Here is a 20008-nt window from a genome sequence, read left to right on the forward strand (position 1 = left end):
GGAGCAATGGAATAAATACAAAGAAACATCATGAAAGAAAATAAAAATAAGAACAGAAATGAATGGGCTAGAAAAGGAAAAAATACCAGCAGAGATGAACAGAAACAGCATCTGGTTTGCAAAAAAGATTAATAAGAAAGGTATCTGAAGGGGACAGGGGAGAAGATGCAAGCATGCAAAACATGTAATGAAAGGAGAGATAACCACAGACACCAGAAAAAATTTAAAAGGTGATTAGGAAAGAACACATACAAACGAATTTGAAAAACTACCTGTGTCAGATAAATTCCTAGAGATGTAAAACATGTAAAAATTGGCATGAGAAATTTAAAAATTAAATAGACCACTATGTATGCAAGGTTTTCAAACAGAATTAGCCAACTGTCCCTTTCAAGGCGCATGCCCACGTGCATGCATGCGTATACACACACACACACACACACACACACACACTCTGAAGGGCAGCCTCTGAAGCGGTTCCCAGCGGCCTGTCTCCTGGGATTGGCGCCTCTGAGCGTAGACCAGATCTGGTGACTCTCTTTAAGGAATCAGATATGACAGAGTGGTCGAGTGTCGCTAGGCGACTGCCCACGTGGAGACCATCACCCCCACCCTGCCCTCCTCCTCCTTTCCTTCCCAGCCCTGCTCTGGGGAAGTCAGGAGCCTTGTCAGGGGTTCCCTGAAGGAGACGCTGGAGCTGGGGACTGAGTCTCCTGCCAACAGACCGTGTGAACCGGTGGCTCGTAAGCAGCGTGAGGCTGGGCTGGGACGTGGACTTCCCAGGCTGGCCAAGACCCACGCGGATGAGATGCCACGCAGGTCCTCCCCTGGCAGAGCCCTGACTCACTACCTGGGAGACCTGGGTGAGAGGAAGTCACTAGGTCCTGGGGTAGTCTGTCCCATGGGGAGATGTCACACACAGAAAACACACCCGACTGGTTTTACTGGTAAATTCCACTAACGTTCAGTAAGCACTAGTTTCCTGTCTTGTAAAAGTTGTTTCAAAAAATAAAGAAGGAAATAATAATAAAACTCCAAACAAGAGTAAACCATGTTGTTTCATGTATAAGTGGTTCACTGTTTTTTATTACTACATTCCAAAACAATTTGTTTATCCAACTGCCTCGGACACACATCTGCACTGTTTTCACATTTTGATCCTGACGTAAAGAGCTGCAATAACCATTCTTGGGCAAGTCTTTGTGCAGACATGTGTTTTCATTCCTCCCGGATAAATTCCTAGGAGTTGGATTACTGATGGACGTGGGAGGTGTCTATTTAACTTTATAAGAAATTGCCAAAGCTATCAGTTTTCTAAAGTGGGGAAACCATTTTGCTTCAGCCAGTAAAGTAGCAGAGATTTGTGGTTATTTAACTTCATAAAGCATTTGGTATTGTTAGTTTTTTAAATTCTGCCCACTACCATGGGTATGAAGTGGTACACAATTGTGGCTATACTCTGCATTTCCTGGTAACTAATGATATTTAGCATCTTTGCATGCGTGTATTTGCCATCCATAGATCCTTCTATGTAGTTACTTCAAGTCCTTTTCCCATGTTTTAAATTTGGGTTGTTTTCTTTATATTCTTGACTTATTCAGGTCCTTTGTATACATATATCCTCCCTCAGTCTGTGATTTTCATTTTCATTTTCTTAATGGAGAGCTAAATTTAAAAATGTTTGTAAGTTCAATTTATTTCATAAAGGTCAATATCTATTTATTAGTTTTTTTTTACAGTAAGTTCTGAATACAATAGAATTTCTTTACCTTAGTCAAGTTTGAACCCAAAACATACAGCAATAATTACACTTAGTGGAAAAACTTTGAGAAAAAAAGTCCCTTCAAGATAAAGTCCACAATCCCCAGTATAGATCTGGCCAATACTCAAAGGAGGAAAGAGGAAGTATAAACCTGAGAGAAAAAAACAGATAAATTTTTACTATTTAGAGATTGTATGATCATCCATTTATCCAGTGAAAACCCACAGAATCAACATACAAATTAATAGAACTGATAAGAGAGTTCAGCAAAAGCAAACACCAGTAGACACCAGCAATAAGAGCTAGATTCTTCACACCACTGATACAGAACCAGAAAGATATAATAAAAATGAAGCGGCATTCACATATTAAGAAAGATGGGTAAAGGGTCCAGGAACTAATCAACTTATTCAAACAGGGTCCCAGCAGAAAACAGATGATACACTCAAGTTTGATAACAGAGAACAGATTAAGGAAATGATGGTTTATCAAGGTTGCAGTAGGGTGTAGGGAAACACCGAGGCTTGGTAAAACATTTTGGCGCGTGCCATATCAGTAGGCATGCTACTCCTATGCCTACGGCTTTTGAGGCTATAATTTTGCTTTCTGTTGCTGACATGGTTCAAGGTGGTTTATTCCCTTGTGTGTTATGTGATTTTTGATTTTACATTCAAGTGACTTAGAAATTTATTTGCGAGACTTGTAAAAGACCGGGATTTGACAACGCGTTGTCCTTCAGAGCTTGTTGCTGACGGGCATCTGTCACACTGAGACGTCTTCAGACTAAATTTTGACTTTTCCCCTCCGTGAGCACAGCAGCTTCTGGCCCCAGACCCACCGTGAGTTGCTGCGGTTTGGAATTCTGAGAGCAGAAACGTTTTCTGTTCGTCTTCTCCTCCCCCTCAGAGCCCAGGCAAGCATTCCTACCCTTGCTGTAGCTGTGGTCAGGACTGTGCATTGCGTTTTCCAGTTTACTGCCTGGGGGGTGTGGCCCTCTGCGGGGAAGGTGCCCTGACGTGCCTTTCTGATCCGATGTCTCCCTCGGCAGGGATCAGCCTCCCGGCTCCGGGCGTCCACGCGCATGCAAGGCCTCCTCCTCCTGGCCGCCCTTTCCCGGCTCCTCCTCCTTCCCATCCTCCTGAACTCTTTGAACGATCTGATCCTGGTGCTCCAACCTGGCTCAGTCTGGCAACCACTTTCCTTTCTTCTTCAAGGATCTCTAGCCCAATACAGGCAAAAGGTTTACAGACAGGTGCATCATTTTCCTGAACTGGAAACCAGGAGTGATGGTGAGAGCGGGTGTGCCCACTTCCTCCTCTTGGCTCTCAGACCCATGCATTCTAGCTCACTACTATGGAACAGCACCTTACAATGGCCTTCAGCTCAAAACACATGCCTCATCTAGGAGAGTGGCTCCCCACCCCCAACCTGATGCCTTAGCTGCGAGTTTCAGAGACATTCTAACATTCTTTCAAGCCAGCATCTTCTGCGTACAGTGATGAATGATTAAGTCCAGTGGATTCCACAGTCACATATACATTGAAACAACTCATTTGCCATAAAATCGGCCCCTGGGTCTGAGGCAATGTCAAGTGGAACCTATTACACTAAATTATGTTAAATCAGATACTCTCTGAGACCTCAGTGGCCTGGCCAAGACACTGATCTGTTCCAGTTTTGCTCTTACTTCTAAGGCTTAACTTCTTTTCTTAGAGAGTATGACTTACTCCAGGCAACAGAACTTATAAATGAAAAACATTGCTGACGCTGAGTAAATTAAAGAGGGAAAATTGTCCACGGTAACTGTTTGCCATCAAATGGCTGATTGGTCACTTTGAGAGATGGAGCAGTACTGTGCGGACTGAAGATGAGAAGTATACCAGACTTACTCCACAGCAGGAGGAGTCGGACACGCCTGAGTGACTGAACTGAACTGAGGAGCTCCATCAGCCCTGGTGTGCTAGAGTGCCACCTTCTGGAAACAAACGAGAGGCCTCTGGCTTCTAACCTGTTGTATCTGAGAATCAAGGAAAAACAAACGCTTTACCTCAAGAATAAAAGGTGTTTGCAACGTCAAATGCACCAGCAGAAGAACAATGCATCAAGCACCATGAAAAATCGAAGTAATACTATATAACAAAAGCAAAACGACAATTTTCCAGAAACTAAACTTAAATTCATGGGATATTGCAATGTAATGGATAGGGAATCCAAAATAGCTGTTATGAAGAAACTCAGTGAGCTATAAGGAAACTCAGAAAGGCAGTTCAATGAGCTCAGGAATAAAACTTATTAATAGAAGAAAAACTTTACCTAAGAGAATGAAAATCTAAAAAAGAACCAAACAGAAATACTGGACCTGAAGAACTCAATAAGCAAGATGAAGAATGTATTAGAATGCTTTAGAAATAGAGCAGATCATATGAAAGATAGAATTACTGAGTTTGAAGACAGAAAACTACAAGTGGTACAGAGAGAAGAGGAAAGAGAATTAAGATCTAAAGTAAAAAATTAGGAAATTCTATGACAGCTATCTGACACTTTCAGGAAGTGCAACATTATAATAATGGGTATCCCAAATGAGAAGAGAGAAGAGGGCAGAGAATTTATATAAAGAAACTGTAGCTGAGAACTTCCCAAACCTGGGGAAGGAACTGATATATAGGTCCATAAATTTAAGAGAATAACTAATTATCTCAATGCAAGAAAATCTGTTCTAAGACACGTTATATTAATATTGTCAAAAGTCGAGGGCAAAAAAAAAAAAAAAAAAAAGAATTTAAAGGCAACAGGAGGAAAATGATGGTAACTTACAAAGGAACCCCCATTAGGTTATCAGCAGATTTCTCAGCAGAAACCCTGCAGGCCAGAAGCGAGTGGAATGACATTCTCAAAATACTAAAGTATAAAAATTATCACCCAAGAATACTCTATCCAGTGAAGTTGTCATTCAGATATAAAGACTTCCCCAGATAAGCAAAAGCTGAAGGAATTAATCAACACTCACCTTCCTTATATGTTGAAAGCTCTACTACCAGAAACAAAACAATCAAAATACATAAACTTTTGAGAAAGATGATAAATAGAATCAGAAAATTGCAACTCTACATTAGAATAGGTTTTTAAACACCTAATTTTTATAGCATTAAAAATTAAAGATAAAAAAGTAGGAAAAATAACTATAGCTATTTCAATTTGGTAACAAACTCACAACATAAAAAGGGATAATTTGAGGAACCAAAAATGTAAAATGGGAAGAGAAAAAGGATGAACCTGTATAGGAAAATGAAGATAAGATACCATTAGCCATAAAAAGGACTATTTGGGGACTTCCTTGGTGGTCCAGTGTTTAAGAATCTGCCTTATAATGCAGGGGACTTGGGCTCAATCCCTGGCTGGGGAACTAAGGTCCTCCACGTAGCAGGGCAGCTGAGCCAGTGCACCACAACTGCTGAGCCTGCAGCTAAGACCTGATGCAGCAAAATAAATAAATAGATATTTCTTTAAAAAGGACTATTTTATCTATGGTATAGTTTATACAAAGCTCGTGTTACCCAACCAAACAAACAAAAACACATAAAACTAGAGCAGAGACAAAAACTATACAAAAGAGGAAACTGAGAAAAATAATGCACAAAGCCACCAAACCAACTAGAAAACAAAAGATTAAATGGGAGTACGAAATCTTCATTTATGAGTAATCACCCTAAATGTTAAGTGTTAGTTGTTAAAGTCATGTCTGACTCTTTTCGATGCTATGGACTGTGTCTTTGCGACCCATGGACCGTATCCTGCCAGGTTCCTCTGCCCATGGGATTTTCCAGGCAAGAATACTGGAGTGGGCTGCCATTCCTTTCTCCAGGGGATCTTCCTCCAGGAATTGAACCTGGGTCTCCTGCATTGCAGGCAGATTCTTTACTATTTGAGCCACCAGGGCAGGCTGGATTTAATTTACCAATCAAAAGACACAGAGTGGCTGGCTGGATGAAAACAAGTCTCCCAATATATGCTGCCTCCAGGAGACTGATCCCAGCTCTAAAGACAAACACAGGCTCACAGTGGACGGATGGAAGGTGACACTGGGCACAGGTCAGCCTAAACAAAGTCGCTGTAGCATCACCTCCTGTCCCAGCAGACGAGATAGGCTTCAGCCAAAAAGAGTTAACAAGGGACAGAGACAGTGCATAACGATAAAGGGAACAATTCATCAAGGAAACAAACTGATTAATATATGTGCACGAAACATAGGAACAGTCTCAAAAACGACGGAATAATCTCGGTTCATTTCCAAGACAAACTTTTCAACATCACAGCAATCCAAGTCTATGTCCTGACCAGTAATGCTGAAGAAGCTGAAGTTGAAAGGTTCTGTGAAGACCTACAAGACCTTCTAGAACTAACACCAAAAAAAAAGGTGTCCTTTTCATCATAGGGGATGGGAATGCAAATTAGGAAGTCAAGAGATAGTAACAGGCAAGTTTGGCCTTGGAGTACAAAATGAAGCAGGACAAAGGCTAACAGAGTTTTGCCAAGAGAACACCCTGGTCATAGCAAATGCCCTCCTCCAACAACACAAGAGATGACTCTACACATTGACATCACCAGATGGTCAAAACTGAAATCAGATTGATTATATTCTTTGCAGCCAAAGATGGAGAAGCTCTATACAGTCAGCAAAAACAAGACCTGGATATGACTATGGCTCAGATCATGAGCTCCTTATTGCACAATTCAGGCTTAAATTGAAGAAAGTAGGGAAGACCAGGTATGATCTAAATCAAATCCTTTATAATTATACAGTGGAGATGATGAATTGATTCAAAGTATTAGATCCAGTAGACAGTCTGAAGAACTATGCATGGAGGTTCATAACATTGTACAGGAGGTAGTGATCAAAACCATCCCCAAGAAAAAGAAATTTGAGAAGGCAAAGTGGTTGTCTGAGGAGGCCTTACAAATAGCTGAGAAAAGAAGAGAAGCAAAAGGCAAAGGAGAAAGGGAAATATACACCCAACTGAGTGCAGAGTTCCAGAGAATAGCAAGGAGAGATAAGAAAGCCTTCTTAAGTGAACAACGCAAAGAGAGGAAAAGAATAGAATGGGAAAGACTAGAGATCTCTTGAAGAAAATTGGAGATACCAAGGGACCATCTCATGCAAAGCTGAGCACAATAAAGGACAGAAATGGCAAGAAACTAACAGAAGCAGAAGATGTTAAGAAGAGGTGGTAAGAATACACAGAAGAACCGTAGAAAAAGAGATCTTAATGATCCAGATAACCATGATGGTGTGATCACTCACCTAGAGCCAGACATCCTGGAGTGTGAAGTCAAGTGGGCCTTAGGAAGCACTACTACCAACAAAGGTAGTGGAGTTGATGGAATTTCAGCTAAGCTATCTGAGATCCTGAAAGATGATGCTGTTGAAGTGCTGCACGCAATATGCCAGGAAAATCAGAAAACTCAGCTTTGGTCACCAGACTGGAAAAGGTCAGTTTTCATTCCAATCCCCCAAAAAGGCAATGCCAAAGAATGTTCAAATTACCACATAGTTACATTCATCTCACATGGTAGCAAGGTAATGCTCAAAATTCTTCAAGCTAGGCTTCAATATTACATGAACTGAGAACTTCCAGTTGTACAAGCTGGATATAGAAAAGGCAGAAGAACCAGAGATCAAATTGCCAGCATCCATGGGCTTCCCTTGTGGCTCAGCTGGTAAAGAATCCACCTGCAATGCGGGACACCTGGGTTTGATTCCTGGGTTGGGAAGATCCCCTGGAAAAGAGAAAGGCTACCCATTCCAGTATTCTGGCCTGGAGAATTCCATGGACCCTATAGTCCATGGGGTCACAGAGGGTCAGACGCGACTGAGTGACTTTCACTTTCCACTACTGGATCATAGAAAAAGCAAGAGAGTTCCAGAAAAACATCTTCTGCTTCATTGACTTCACTAAAGTCTTTGACTGTGTGGATCACAACAAACTGGGAAAAATTCTTGAAGAAATAGGAGTACCAGAGCACCTTACCTGTCTCCTGAGAAACCTGTATGCAGGACAAGAAGCAACAGTCCAGAATTGGAACCTCATAAAAGAGTTCCATCAGAATGGAACAACAGACTGGTTCAGAATTGGGAAAGGCATATGTCAAGGCTGTATATTGTCACCCTGCTTATTTAACTTATATGCAGAGTACATCATGCAAAATGCCAGGCTGGATGATTCACAAGCTGGAGTCAAGATTGCCGGAACCAAGATATCAGTAACCTCAGATATGCAGATGACACCACCCTACTGGCAGAAAGCAAAGAGGAACTAAAAAGCCTCTTAATGAAGGTGAAAGAGAAGAGTGAAAAACCTGGCTTAAAACCCAACACTTAAAAAAAACTAAGATCATGGCATCTGGTCCCATCACTTCATGGCAAATAGATGGGGAAACAGTGGAAACAATGACAGACTTTATTTTCTTGGTCTCCAAAATCACTGCAGATGGTGACTGCAGCCATGAAATTAAAAGACACTTGCTCCTTGGAAGAAAAGCTATGACAAACCTAGATAGCATACTAAAAAGCAGAGATATTACTTTGCTGACAAAAGTCCACATAGTCAAAGTTATAGCTTTTCCAGTAGTCATGCACAAATGTGAGAGATGGACAAAAAACAAGGCTGAGCACCGAAGAATTGATGCTTTTGAACTGTGGTGTTGGAGAAGACTCTTGAGCATCCCTTGGACTGCAAGGAGATCCAACCCATCCATCCTAAAGGAAATCAGTCCTGAATATTCATTGGAAGGACTGATGCTGAAGCTGATGCTCCGGTACTTTGGCCGCTTGATGAGAAGAGCCAAATCATTGGAAAAGACCCTGATGCTGGAAAAAGAAACCTGAATGGGACCCAGCAGACCAGAGAAATTGTTGAAGGCCCTGGGACATCAGTAGGGGGGTGGCGCTGTAAGGACAAGCGGGTGGAAATTGGAAAGCTGGCTGCCACTATGGAAAACAGTGTGGAGATTTCTTAAAAAGCTGGAAATAGAACTGCCATATGACCCAGCAATCCCACTTCTGGGCATACACACCAAGGAAACCAGATCTGAAAGAGACACGTGCACCCCAATGTTCATCGCAGCACTGTTTATAATAGCCAGGACATGGAAGCAACCCAGATGCCCATCAGCAGACGAATAGATGAGGAAGCTGTGATACATATACACCATGGAATATTACTCAGCCATTAAAAAGAATTCATTTGAATCAGTTCTAATGAGATGGATGAAACTGGAGCCCATTATACAGAGCGAAGTAAGCCAGAAAGATAAAGACCATTACAGTATACTAACACATATATATGGAATCTAGAAAGATGGTAACGATAACCCTATATGCAAAACAGAAAAAGAGACTCAGATGTATAGAACAGACTTGTGGACTCTGGGAGAAGGCGAGGGTGGGATGTTTCAAGAGAACAGCATTGAAACATGTATATTATCTAGGGTGAAACAGATCACCAGCCCAGGTTGGGTGCATGAGACAAGTGCTCAGGCCTGGTGCACTGGGAAGACCCAGAGGGATCGGGTGGAGACGGAGGTGGGAGGGTGGATCAGGATGGGGAATACATGTAAATCCATGGCTGATTCATGTCAATGTATGACGGAAACCACTGCAATGATGTAAAGTAATTAGCCTCCAACTAATAAAAATAAAGGGAAAAAAAAAAAAAAAAAAGCTGGCTACCAACCAGGTCAGGGAGCCTGATGCTGGAGTTTATAGTTTATGGATGGAGTCGTTGTGGAGGGTGTAGCACCCTAGTTTAGGAAGCTAGTTACTGCGGTGAGGAGGGAGGCTCGGAGCGCCCTGCCCAACACCTCAGGGGCTTCTGATTGAAATCCACAAACGCCAAGCAGCAGATAGTCACCTCTCCATCATTCTTAGGGAGTGACCTTGCTTCACATGTCAAAGAAAAAATAGATTAGGAGGAAACGCGCATTTTGCTGTCATCAACTCCATAACCTAACTTATGACTTGGCCTGCTCACTCTGCTTTCCCCTCCGTTACAAGGGACGCCCTTTCTCCTCTCCAAGGCCAGCATCTCCTTAGGGATCCTGTGCTCCCTCCTCTCTCCCTTTCCCAGGACTGTGCTTCTACATGGATTGTTTCCCTCTTACGTCAGCAGTTTCTATTTACTGGGTTATTCTGACACACACACACACACACACACACACACACGTCTTAATATCAACCGCTATTTTTGAAGAAGATGCTTTCCTCTATTCCTTTTCCCCTCCAGCACCATATCCCTCCACCCCCTCGACAAGAAACCTCCTAAAAGAGTTGTGATCCTCACTTTCCACTCTTCGACTCCTGTTCCCACCTCCATCCACACCCTGGGTCTCCATTCCCACCTCACCTCTAACACTGCAGTGAGGACCCACAAGGACCTGCACTGCTCCAAAGCCCACGGCCAGTTCTCTGCTCTGTTTCCCTGCCCCTCCCCACGCCCACCCTCTGGCGCATAAGCTCCTGGGGAACAGGAATTTTGTCCTGCCCGCCGCTGTGACCCGGATCCTGGACAGGGCAGACTCCCAGCAGGTGACAACGGTGTGTTCACTGCTGGCTTTCCTGCATCTCTCCCTCCTCAAATAGACAGGAGAAATCATGGCATAGGCTAGACCAAGTTGTTTCTCCTCCCTCCATGCCTTTATCCTGCTTCTCAGCCTAGAAAAATCCCTGTTTTTCTGGACTCAGTTTGAAATCTAGACACCAGAAGGTTCTGAACTCAGACAACAGTAGCATTAATGGAGTCATATTTGCTGAGTAGTATTTATGCCATGCCCTTGGCTTTTATCAATGAATTGAAGGAGAAATTGCCGTATAAAATCTCCTATTACATTTGGTATGCTAGCATTACAGGGGGCATTTTTTTTCTATTATGGTTCTCAGTGGCACTCATAAAACTCTTACTTGAAACTTTTATTTTAGAACATAACTTGAAGAAGCACTTATTTTCCCTTCGATGAACTGATTATAACAACAAACATTATGTGATTGCCCACGACTCTGTCTTCTCTCTGACTACCAGAGAGCTCAGAGCAAAGTCAGATGTCAAAGTATGGTGGAATTAAACTGTTCCTTGGGGACTAAATTTATTTTTCCTCTGGTTTTGATTTCCGTATGATATTTACATTTGCCTTGGTCCTGATCTACCATTTGTGTTTTATCACTGCATTAATGTATTCATTGTTGGTGTCAGCTGGCCCCGCCTCTTTTGGAAGGGGGTGGGACAGACAGAAAGAATAGAGCGATACTGTCTCAGTGATGTCGCTGGCTCCAGGCTGATTGACGGTGTCCTTCATGCTCCCAGAAGACTGTCCTCATCAAGCACAGCTCTCTTCACATGATCAAATACTGTAGTTAAGGATGTGCTGATGGTTCAGTTATTGGGTCCACCAAACTCTGTGATCTTGGAAAACCACCTCTGGGGTTTAGCTGTGGAATGAGGATTCTGTTGACCCCATGCAACGCAGATTCGGTCTTGAGCCCAGGTGGACTGGCCTCAAATTTGGCCAAAACCCAGACTGGGACTTGAACTGACAGTGTTTTAACTGAGATCACACCTGGTCTCAGGACTTAATGAGGCTCAGGTTCCTGCCATCTCATTTCAGAAAGATTTCAGTGAGAGACAAAGTGATTGGTGAGAAGTGGATTTCTTTAGGGAGAAACACACTTCACAGAGTGTGGGCTGTTGGAGAAGGTGAGAATGACCCCAGGGTGTGGGGTTGTCAGTTTTTATAGGGTAATTTCATAGGCTAGCAAGTGGGAGGAATATTTCACAGCTTTGGGGAAGGGGTGGGAATTTCCAAGAATGAGGCCACTGCCTGCTTTCTTACCTTTGTGGTTGGCCTTGGAACGGTCATGGCACCTCTGGGTGTGTGATTTAGTGTGCTCACGTGCTATAATGAGGCTTCCCAGGGGGCACAGTGGTAAATAATCTGCCGGCCAATGCAGGAGATCCAGGAGGCTCGGGTTCGATCCCTGGGTCAGGAAGATCTCCTGGAGAAGGAAATGACAGCCCACTCCAGTATTCTTGCCTAGAAAATTCCATGAAGAGAAGAGCCTGGCATGCTATGGTCCATGGGGTCATAAAGAATCAAACATGACTGAGCGCAAACACACTGTATGTATGAGTGTATATTGACACTCAAGGTCTAGTGGAAGTCAACTCATTCAATGTGTCCGTCATTTTGGAATTATTTAAAGTAAGTGTTGGTTTCTCAGTTGTGCCCCACTCTTTGTGGTCCCACAAACTAAAGCCCATCAGGCTCCTCTGTCCATGAGATTTTCCAGGCAAGGATACTAGAGTGGGTTGACATTTCCTTCTCCAAGGGATCTTCCCAACTCAGGGATCAAACCCGGGTCTCCTGCACTGCAGGCAGATTCTTTACCAACTGAGCTACAAGGGAAGCCCTGGAATTATTTGGTTCTCAACAATTTATGTAATGTCCTTGAGCTATATTATTCTTTTTAGGGGTTGTTCCCTGCCCCCTTCCCTCCTGTTTCACTGATGATACCTAATATGAAACACTCAGTAAAGTTACTGATTATTTTTGCTGTGATTTTGTTATAGTTACTTATGTGTTTGACTCTCCTGATGTGTCCTAAGTGCCTTTAGGGTAGGGACTTTGTCTTATTTATTTGTAATACATACTGTAGTGCCTGGGGTGTTCAATAAATATTCATAGAAATGATTTAGACTGAAATCAGACTCTGATTCAGGATTGTAGGGGATTAGGAGGTGAATTTAGAAAGCCACTATAGGAATAGATTTTGGAAGGCTTTAAAAACCAAGTCACATTGAAATCATGCAATGCAGAATGGGACTTGAATCCATATGGCCAGGACTCAAACCTGCTCTTCTCCAGGTCAAACCTCAGATTGGGACTCAAACCCCTAATCTTTCAATTCATTCACTCACTTGGTGTCTGGACTTACTGAGGCTTAGGATCTTTGGGTCTCAGCACAGAAGGAGTTCACTGAGAGGCACAGAGATAGGCAAGAAACAGATTTATTAATACAGGATGCTTGTGAGATAGGCAAGCGGGCATGTGGGGGCTCAGCCCTGAGACTAAAGTGAGCTACAACTTTATAGTCAAAGGAAAATGGCGAGAAGAAAAGACCACCATCTTTGAAGAGACGTGTGGGTTATATCACTAGTTCCTCCTTCATACCTGGCAGGAGAGTGTCTGACCCTCTGAAGTCAAACTAGGATTATGATAGCACTTACTCAAATCAGTGGAAGGGTGGTGACGGTTTTCTTCCACCTAATGACCTGGGGCATATCTCATGCATGCTTTTATTTATGGTTTTATAAAGCAGGTTAAGCAAGCCTGCTTCCTTCCATGATATTCTGATAGCCTTCTTGAGCAATCATTAACTTACAGTGGTTTCCCAAAGTTCCCCAGGTTTCCTTCTCTATCTACAGTCCCCTCCTGGGACTTCTACAGCTAGTGGTTCAGTCATGTCCGACTCTTTGCAACCTCCTGGAGTGTAGCCCACCAGGCTCCTCTGTCCGCAGACGTCTCCAGGCAAGAATACTGGAGTGGGTTGCCATTCCCTTCTCCAGGGAATCTTTCCCACCCAGGGATAGAACCCAGGTCTCCTGCGCTGCAGGCAGATTCTTTACCTCTGAGCCACCAGGGAAGCCCAGATGCCTGTATAACTATCCTATTCCATCCGTATCAACATTTCCATTTACGTTTCAGGAAGCAAGATCCACAGATGGTCTTTGAAACCCTGGTAGGAAAATGCAGTTTACTAATGAAGACTAATCTAACAACGGGTGTGCCTATCTGGTTACTCACAGGGTGGATGGGATCGACAGGAGAAAGATCTATAGCCCTTCTTGTCCACGAGTTCCCCGTGGTGGTTCCGGGGGTCTCTTTGTTGTGGTGCTAAACTTATCCGCAGGGTCTTGGCTCGAGTGAACTAAAGTGATGTAATTCTTCCCCCAGCGGCATCACAGATCTGCCTCTGGAGGTTGGAGGGCGTCTGGCAGGGGCCAGGGCAGTGGACAGGCTTGTAAAGCAGTGCCTCCCTCAAATGGACTGTAGGCTGATGAAATCATCTCCTGGGGCAATTCCGAGGGAGAGGAGAGGCAGCCAGGGAGGAAGGCTAAAGTCAAGTCACCCAGCCCTGAAGGAGGGCGGGGGCGCCCCACGGAGAGGGCAGTAGGTCCGGGTGTCCGGAGGCCTTTTCATCCGCTGAGGTGCTTCTGCCTTGGAACTGGTTCCTTGAAGTTATTGCCGGGCCTCTGGGATCTGACTCCTGTGGGCGGGGTGGTGGGGTCGGGGATTGGTGGGGGAGACACGGACCGGGTGTGCACAGATGAGCCGAAGGATGACGGGCTAACCGGCTAACGTTGGGCTCCGGAGGGCTGGTGACGAGCGCCCGGGCGGTTTGGAGGAAGAAGGGAAAACCCGAGGCAGAATGAGATGGTGGGGGTCAGCGCCTCCTCCCCACCCGCTGGTTCTCAGGTGGTCAGGAGGTCCGAGGAGACCCACGCCCGCACCTCACCTCGTCTCCTCCCCTCCCCCACCCTCATCACCCCCATCACCCCCATCCCATCCCCTCCCCCCTCCCCGCCCCCACTACCCCCATCCTATCCCCTCTCTCGCCCCCTCCCCGCCCTCATCACCCCCATCACCCCCATCCCATCCCCTCCCCCCTCCCCGCCCCCATCACCCCCATCCCTTCTCCTACCTTCCCTCCTCCGCCCCTTCCCCTCCCCTTCCCTCCCCGTGCCCATCACCCCTCCATCCCCTGCCCTCTCCTCTCCTCCCCGCGCCACCATCCCCTTTTCTCCCTTCCTGCCCCGCCTCCATCCCCTCCCCACCCTCCCCCGCGCCTCTCCGATCAGCTCCGGGTTACGTCTCCGAGCTCCGGCCCTCCCGGCGCGCCGGCTCCCCGCGCCCCAAGGCCCTCCGCACGCGGCCACCTTCGTGAGGACGAGCGGCGGGTCCCGCGGCGCGCGTTGGGGCCGGGCTCGCTGCCCGACTGCCGGCGAGGCGCCCCGGTGGCGGCGGGTTAGCTTCCGCCGGCCACCGCCCCCCTCGCTGCGGCCGGCCGTGGCTGTCACCGTCGCCAGCACCGCCGTCTCCTTCGCCTGGCGCCCGCACCGTTGCCCGCGGGGCGCGTTCCTCATCTCCTTCCCCTTTTCTCCCGCGGCCCCCAGGCTTTACCTGCACCCCAACGACTCCTACCCAAATGGAAGGGCCCCCTTCCAGTTCTAGATCCACCCACGCTCCCCGCCCCGCCGCGTCCAGCTTCCATCGCAGTAAGCGGGAGGCACGCTCCAGAGTCACCCCGGTGTGAAATCCACGGAGACGCGCCCACTGGTACCACCACTTGAAAACACGCAGAGCTGGCGGCGGCGCGGGAGGGGCGCCCACCCCTGACCTTAAGGAAGCTTGCATACACTGAGCCACATCCTCCCCATCGAGCGGGCCTGGTTGCTGGAAGGATTGTGGGTCAGTTCAGTTCAGATCAGTCACTCAGTCATCATGGACTGCAGCACGCCAGGCCTCCCTGTCCATCACCAACTCCTGGAGTCCACTCAAACTCATGTCCATTGAGCCCGTGATGCCATCCAACCATCTCATCCTCTGTCGTCCCCTTCTCCCACCTTCAATGTTTCCCAGCATCAGGGTCTTTTCCGAGGAGTCAGTTCTTCACCTCAGGTGGCCAAAGTATCAGTTTCAGCTTCAGCATCAGTCCTTCCAATAAATATTCAGGACTGATTTCCTTTAGGATGCACTGGTTGGATCTCCTTGCAGTCCAAGGGAATCTCAAGAGTCTTCTACAACACCACAGTTCAAAAGCATCCATTCTTCGGCACTCGGCTTTCTTTATGGTCCAATTCTCACATCCATACATGACCTCTGGAAAAACCATAGCTTTGACTAGATGGACCTTTGTGGTCAGAGTTCTATATTCACGTAGTCTGGCCAGGATCCCTTTGTATACTGGCTCCCACCTCTCATCTGCTTCTGCTTCCTCTGACCACAGACAGGCACACACAGCTTCCCAAGCGGAAGCTGTCAGTGGAAGTTCTCAGTAAGCCCCCCTATACTAAATAAAGGACTTCCCAGGTGGCGCTGGCGGTAAAGAACCCACAGGCCAACACAGAAATACAGGAGAGTGGGGCTCCATTCGTGGATTGAGAAGATCCCCTGGAGGAGGGCATGGCAACCCACCCAGTGTTCTTGCCTGGAGAATTTCATGGACAGATGAGCCTGGAGGGCTATGGTCCATAGCATCGCAAAGAGTTGGACACGGCTGAAGCGACTTAGCTCGCACGCATTCTAAATAAGGGCCAGCATTTTCCTAAGAGAGAAAGCTTCGGGCTGTAGGTGTGTGCCCAGGGCTATATCTCCTGGGCCTTCAGCTCTGTAATGCGCATGGGAGCTGAACTCTCAGATTTTAGAATTGTGAACACAGCACCCCACCCCCTCTTTAGTTGTGTTGCAGTGCAGACACCCAGAGGTTATAGAAATCTGTACTGTCCACAGAGTCATCATCTTCTCACGAACGTCAACTAAAAACCGCACACCAGGCTCCCTGCTCCACGAGTTGGACAAGACAGGGTGTGGCGGGCGTTCTGTGGCCTCCAGTTTGGTGTGAATCAGGTTCTGTATTCAGCAAGCCTGCCAGCGTCATGTTTGCTATGGTCGGTCTGCTTCTGTGCCCGAGTCTTCCCCGGGGGTGAGATGTGCAGGTGCCCTTCTGCTCGGAGCTTTGGAGCATCTTGTGAAGCCCGCTAGCAGTGAAAGTGAGCTTCTGTCCGCATCTGCTCACCCCCTGTGTCTAGTTAACAGCCACTGAATGGTCAACTGCTGATTCACTGGATGCTCTTTAGTTTGTTCTGTCAGCTGTTTATTCATCTGTAACTTCCTGTTAAGATGCAGGGTGTGCTTTTTAAAGAAGCCTTGCACAGCATAAGTTTTATTTTGGGACTGGGTGTGCTAATATATAAAGAGGATCTCCGGGAGTTATTTAGCCCCGTGAGCTATTTTCTTTCAGCAAAATTTTGTGGGCACTCCCTGGGTGCCAGGCGTGGTTCAGGATACCAGTGGTGCAGCAGTGAATGAGACTGTCTCAGCTTCCAGAAGCTTGACGTCCCCTCCTGCGAGACGCACGTAAGTGTGAGTGCAGTGAAGTGTGGTACATGTGCAAGGCGTGCGGTGGTACATGTGCAAGGCGTGCAGGGCTGGAAACTCCCAGGAAGCAAACTGAGGGAGTCCCCACGGCAGAGGCTCTGGCAGGGGATTTAGCAACATTTCAGCTGCGGGTGGTAGTGGTTTTTGTAGTCAGTCAGTCATTTCCAACTCCTGTGACCCCATGGACTGGAGCCCGCCAGGCTCCTCTGTCCGTGGGATTTCCGAGGCAAGAATACCGCCGTGGGTTCCATTTCCTTCTCCAGGGGATCTTCCCAACACAAGGACTGAACCCCGGGTCTCCTGCATGGCAGGCGGATTCTTTACCGCTGAGCCAGCAGGGAAGTCTGGTGGTCACATGACAAAGATGTCCCGTGTGCTGACAATGTGAGGGGAAGAGCTTGAACGTACGAACGTTACTCGAGAGCTATTTAAGAGGCTGTTGCAATGATTTAAGCAAGCAATGCTAAGGGCCTAATTGAAGATAGAGGGGATGCCGTGGAGATCTGAGAATTTCTGCAACAGGAGGGGATGGTGGGAGGTGAAGAGGAGTTTGAGGAGGCTTTTGTTTCGGGTCCTCCGTTAACAGTGTTGCCAAATCGAAGAATGGAAGAGAAAGAGAAGCCGGTATGCCGAGTGAGGGCAGTGGAGAGGGGCTCACTTTCCAACCAGTTGCAATTTGCCTAGAAATCCAGCTTTGCAGTTTGAGAAAGAAATTTGGGCTGGAAATGCAGATGTGAGCCACACCGAACACTTTGGAGTGTGGTTCTAGTGAGAACAGATTGTGTTTTCTGTTTGTGGTGCTTGACAGATGACCAGCCCTTCAACAGTATATGGTGTTTATTTTAAAATGTAGTTGTGGGGTAAAACGTAAGTGGATTCCAGGTCACAACTTTTTTCTTTAATGGTGTCAGTTTTTCTGGTAGGGGTTCAGCATATCAGGAGGAGATGAGGGCAGTACAAACTGGACACAGTCTACAAAATGAACTTCAGGGTGTTAACAATGACGTTAGAAGTGGTACTTGCCTTTTCGGGATTGTAGTTGCTCAGTCATGCAGCCCCGTGGGCTGCAGTCTGCCAGGCTTTTCTGTTTGTGAATTCTCCAGGCAAGAAGACTCGAGTGGGTTGTCATTCCCGTCTCCAGGGGATTTTCCCGACCCAGGGATCGAACCCAAGTCTCCCACATTGTTGGCAGATTCTTTACCATCTGAGCCACCGGGAAAGCCCTTTTAGAATTAGAGATTTAATCTTCACTCTACAGCTTTCCAAGGTCAAATGCAATATGCAGTTTTCCATAGTTCACCAGAGTTGTTTTTTTTAATTTTCAGGATTAGAGATTTAAAAAACACTCTGATGAACTAGGGGAAACTGTATATTGCATTTGATCTTGCAGTGCTGTACAGTGAAGTTTCTTTCTAAAGGTGCTGTACTAGTTCCTGAGAAGCTGGTGGAAATGTGTCCTTAACCATACAAAGTAGAATTCTAAAGCACAACTTGTACTAAAATCGTCCTTTATATCCAGGAATCTAGCTTAACCCCAACCTTAAGTCCAACCCTAACCTGTTTCCTTAACCCTAAACCTAGTTCCAACCCCCAGCCTGCATGTCACACTAACACTAACTCTGGCCTGATTCTGCATCTGCGCATCTAAACCGAGTCCTCACCCGAAGCAGAACTTTCACTCTGATGCTAATCACACCCCAGTCATAACCTGAACCCTAAACCCAAATGCAGTGCTAACCCTTAACTCTAACCTAAACCCCATTTCTTGTTACAAACCCTAACCTTTACCCTAGACCTGGCTTTTTTAGGGGTGGAACTATTAGGGGAAACTGTGCTTAGGTCTCTAGAAACTAGATAATCAAAGCTGAGGAATGAATTTCAGACTAAATGAGTAATTTACAAGCAGATCATCAGTGAACCATCTTTCGTGACTAGGTTCCCTGACCTTTCTGATAAACATATCCACGGTCTGGTCTGGTTCCTGGATGTCCACAGGACTTCCTTGCCTCTGCTCTTTGATTTCACTAAGTGCTTTACTAAATAAGGGTTACTGTGAAAATGCAGTGAAAGTCTCTGGGAGGCAAGATCCAAATGAGAGCACATTTCCAGACTCACAAAGGTGGATGCTACCCTTGACCCGCGTCTTCTAGGACTTCTCCCCAAAGTGTGAGGCTTTCCTACTCCAAAAGACTGACAGAAGGCTGGGACTCTTAAGTCCCATGTGATTCGAATCCAACTGGAACTCGAGGATTAGGCCAGCAGTCTGACAAGGACATGCTGTGTTGGACTCCAGGGGTTATGGAGGTGAGGCAAGGGACCGCACGGAGTTCAGGCCTTTATAGCCACGCTGAGGGAAAGGGGTCACCGGGCAGGGAACAGGGAGAGTCTGACGGGACAGGGTGTAGTCACTGCTAGTCTGCCCGGTGCAGACCTGGATACTGAACTGCTTCAGAGAGTGGATGGTGGTGGTGGTTGTTTAGTCGCTAATCTGTGTCCAGCTCTTGTGACCCCACGGACTGCAGCACGCCAGGCTTCCTTCCCTGTCCTTCCCCATCTCCCGGACCTTGCCAAGTTTATGTCCATTGTGTCGGTGATGCCATCCAGCCATCTCATCCTCTTTCACCTTCTTCTTCTTCTGCCTTCAGTCTTTCCCAGCATCAGGGCATTTTCCAATCAGTCATCTGTTTGCATCAGGTGGCCAAAGTATTGAAGCTTCCGTTTCTCATTTGCATAGCACATAGTTGCTCACTAAACCTTTATGACTCACATTCCCTCCTTCTTAGGACTCTGGGAGGCTGATGAAAGGCAGGTATTAGTATAACAATTTACCTTTACATATGCAGAAGTGACTCAGAAAAGTTGACTCCCCTTGCCCCAAATCTCCCAGCAAAATTAGCAAAGCAAAGCTTTGAACTCAGGTTGGCCAACTTCAAATTCAATGGGAGGCTCGCTCTATTTCATGGATTAAATGAGACCTGAGCTGGGCCTTAGAAGTAGAATTTGAAGAGAAGAATATTCTGCTTGGGGTACAGATTACAAGGA

The 20008-nt window shown here is 46.3% G+C and overlaps 2 long non-coding RNA genes across 2 annotated transcripts in view; one reads left to right on the top strand and one right to left on the bottom strand.

Annotated features, from left to right (window-relative positions):
* Window positions 1-12800: 12800 nt before the first annotated feature.
* On the bottom strand, window positions 12801-15086 carry LOC139032640 (uncharacterized). The gene is made up of 2 exons (XR_011485223.1): window positions 14644-15086; window positions 12801-14184 (listed from the first exon to the last, which is right to left on the bottom strand). It is a non-coding gene; the product is annotated as an uncharacterized lncRNA (long non-coding RNA).
* Window positions 15087-16754: 1668 nt separating this feature from the next.
* Window positions 16755-20008, top strand: part of LOC139032564 (uncharacterized) — a 99333-nt gene continuing 96079 nt past the window's right edge. Inside the window, exon 1 of the long non-coding RNA XR_011485092.1 lies at window positions 16755-16945. This is a non-coding gene — a long non-coding RNA (uncharacterized lncRNA). The remainder of the gene's footprint in view (window positions 16946-20008) is intronic.

The sequence above is a fragment of the Odocoileus virginianus genome, chromosome 32 (genome assembly GCF_023699985.2).
Source record: "Odocoileus virginianus isolate 20LAN1187 ecotype Illinois chromosome 32, Ovbor_1.2, whole genome shotgun sequence".
Lineage (NCBI taxonomy): Eukaryota > Metazoa > Chordata > Mammalia > Artiodactyla > Cervidae > Odocoileus > Odocoileus virginianus.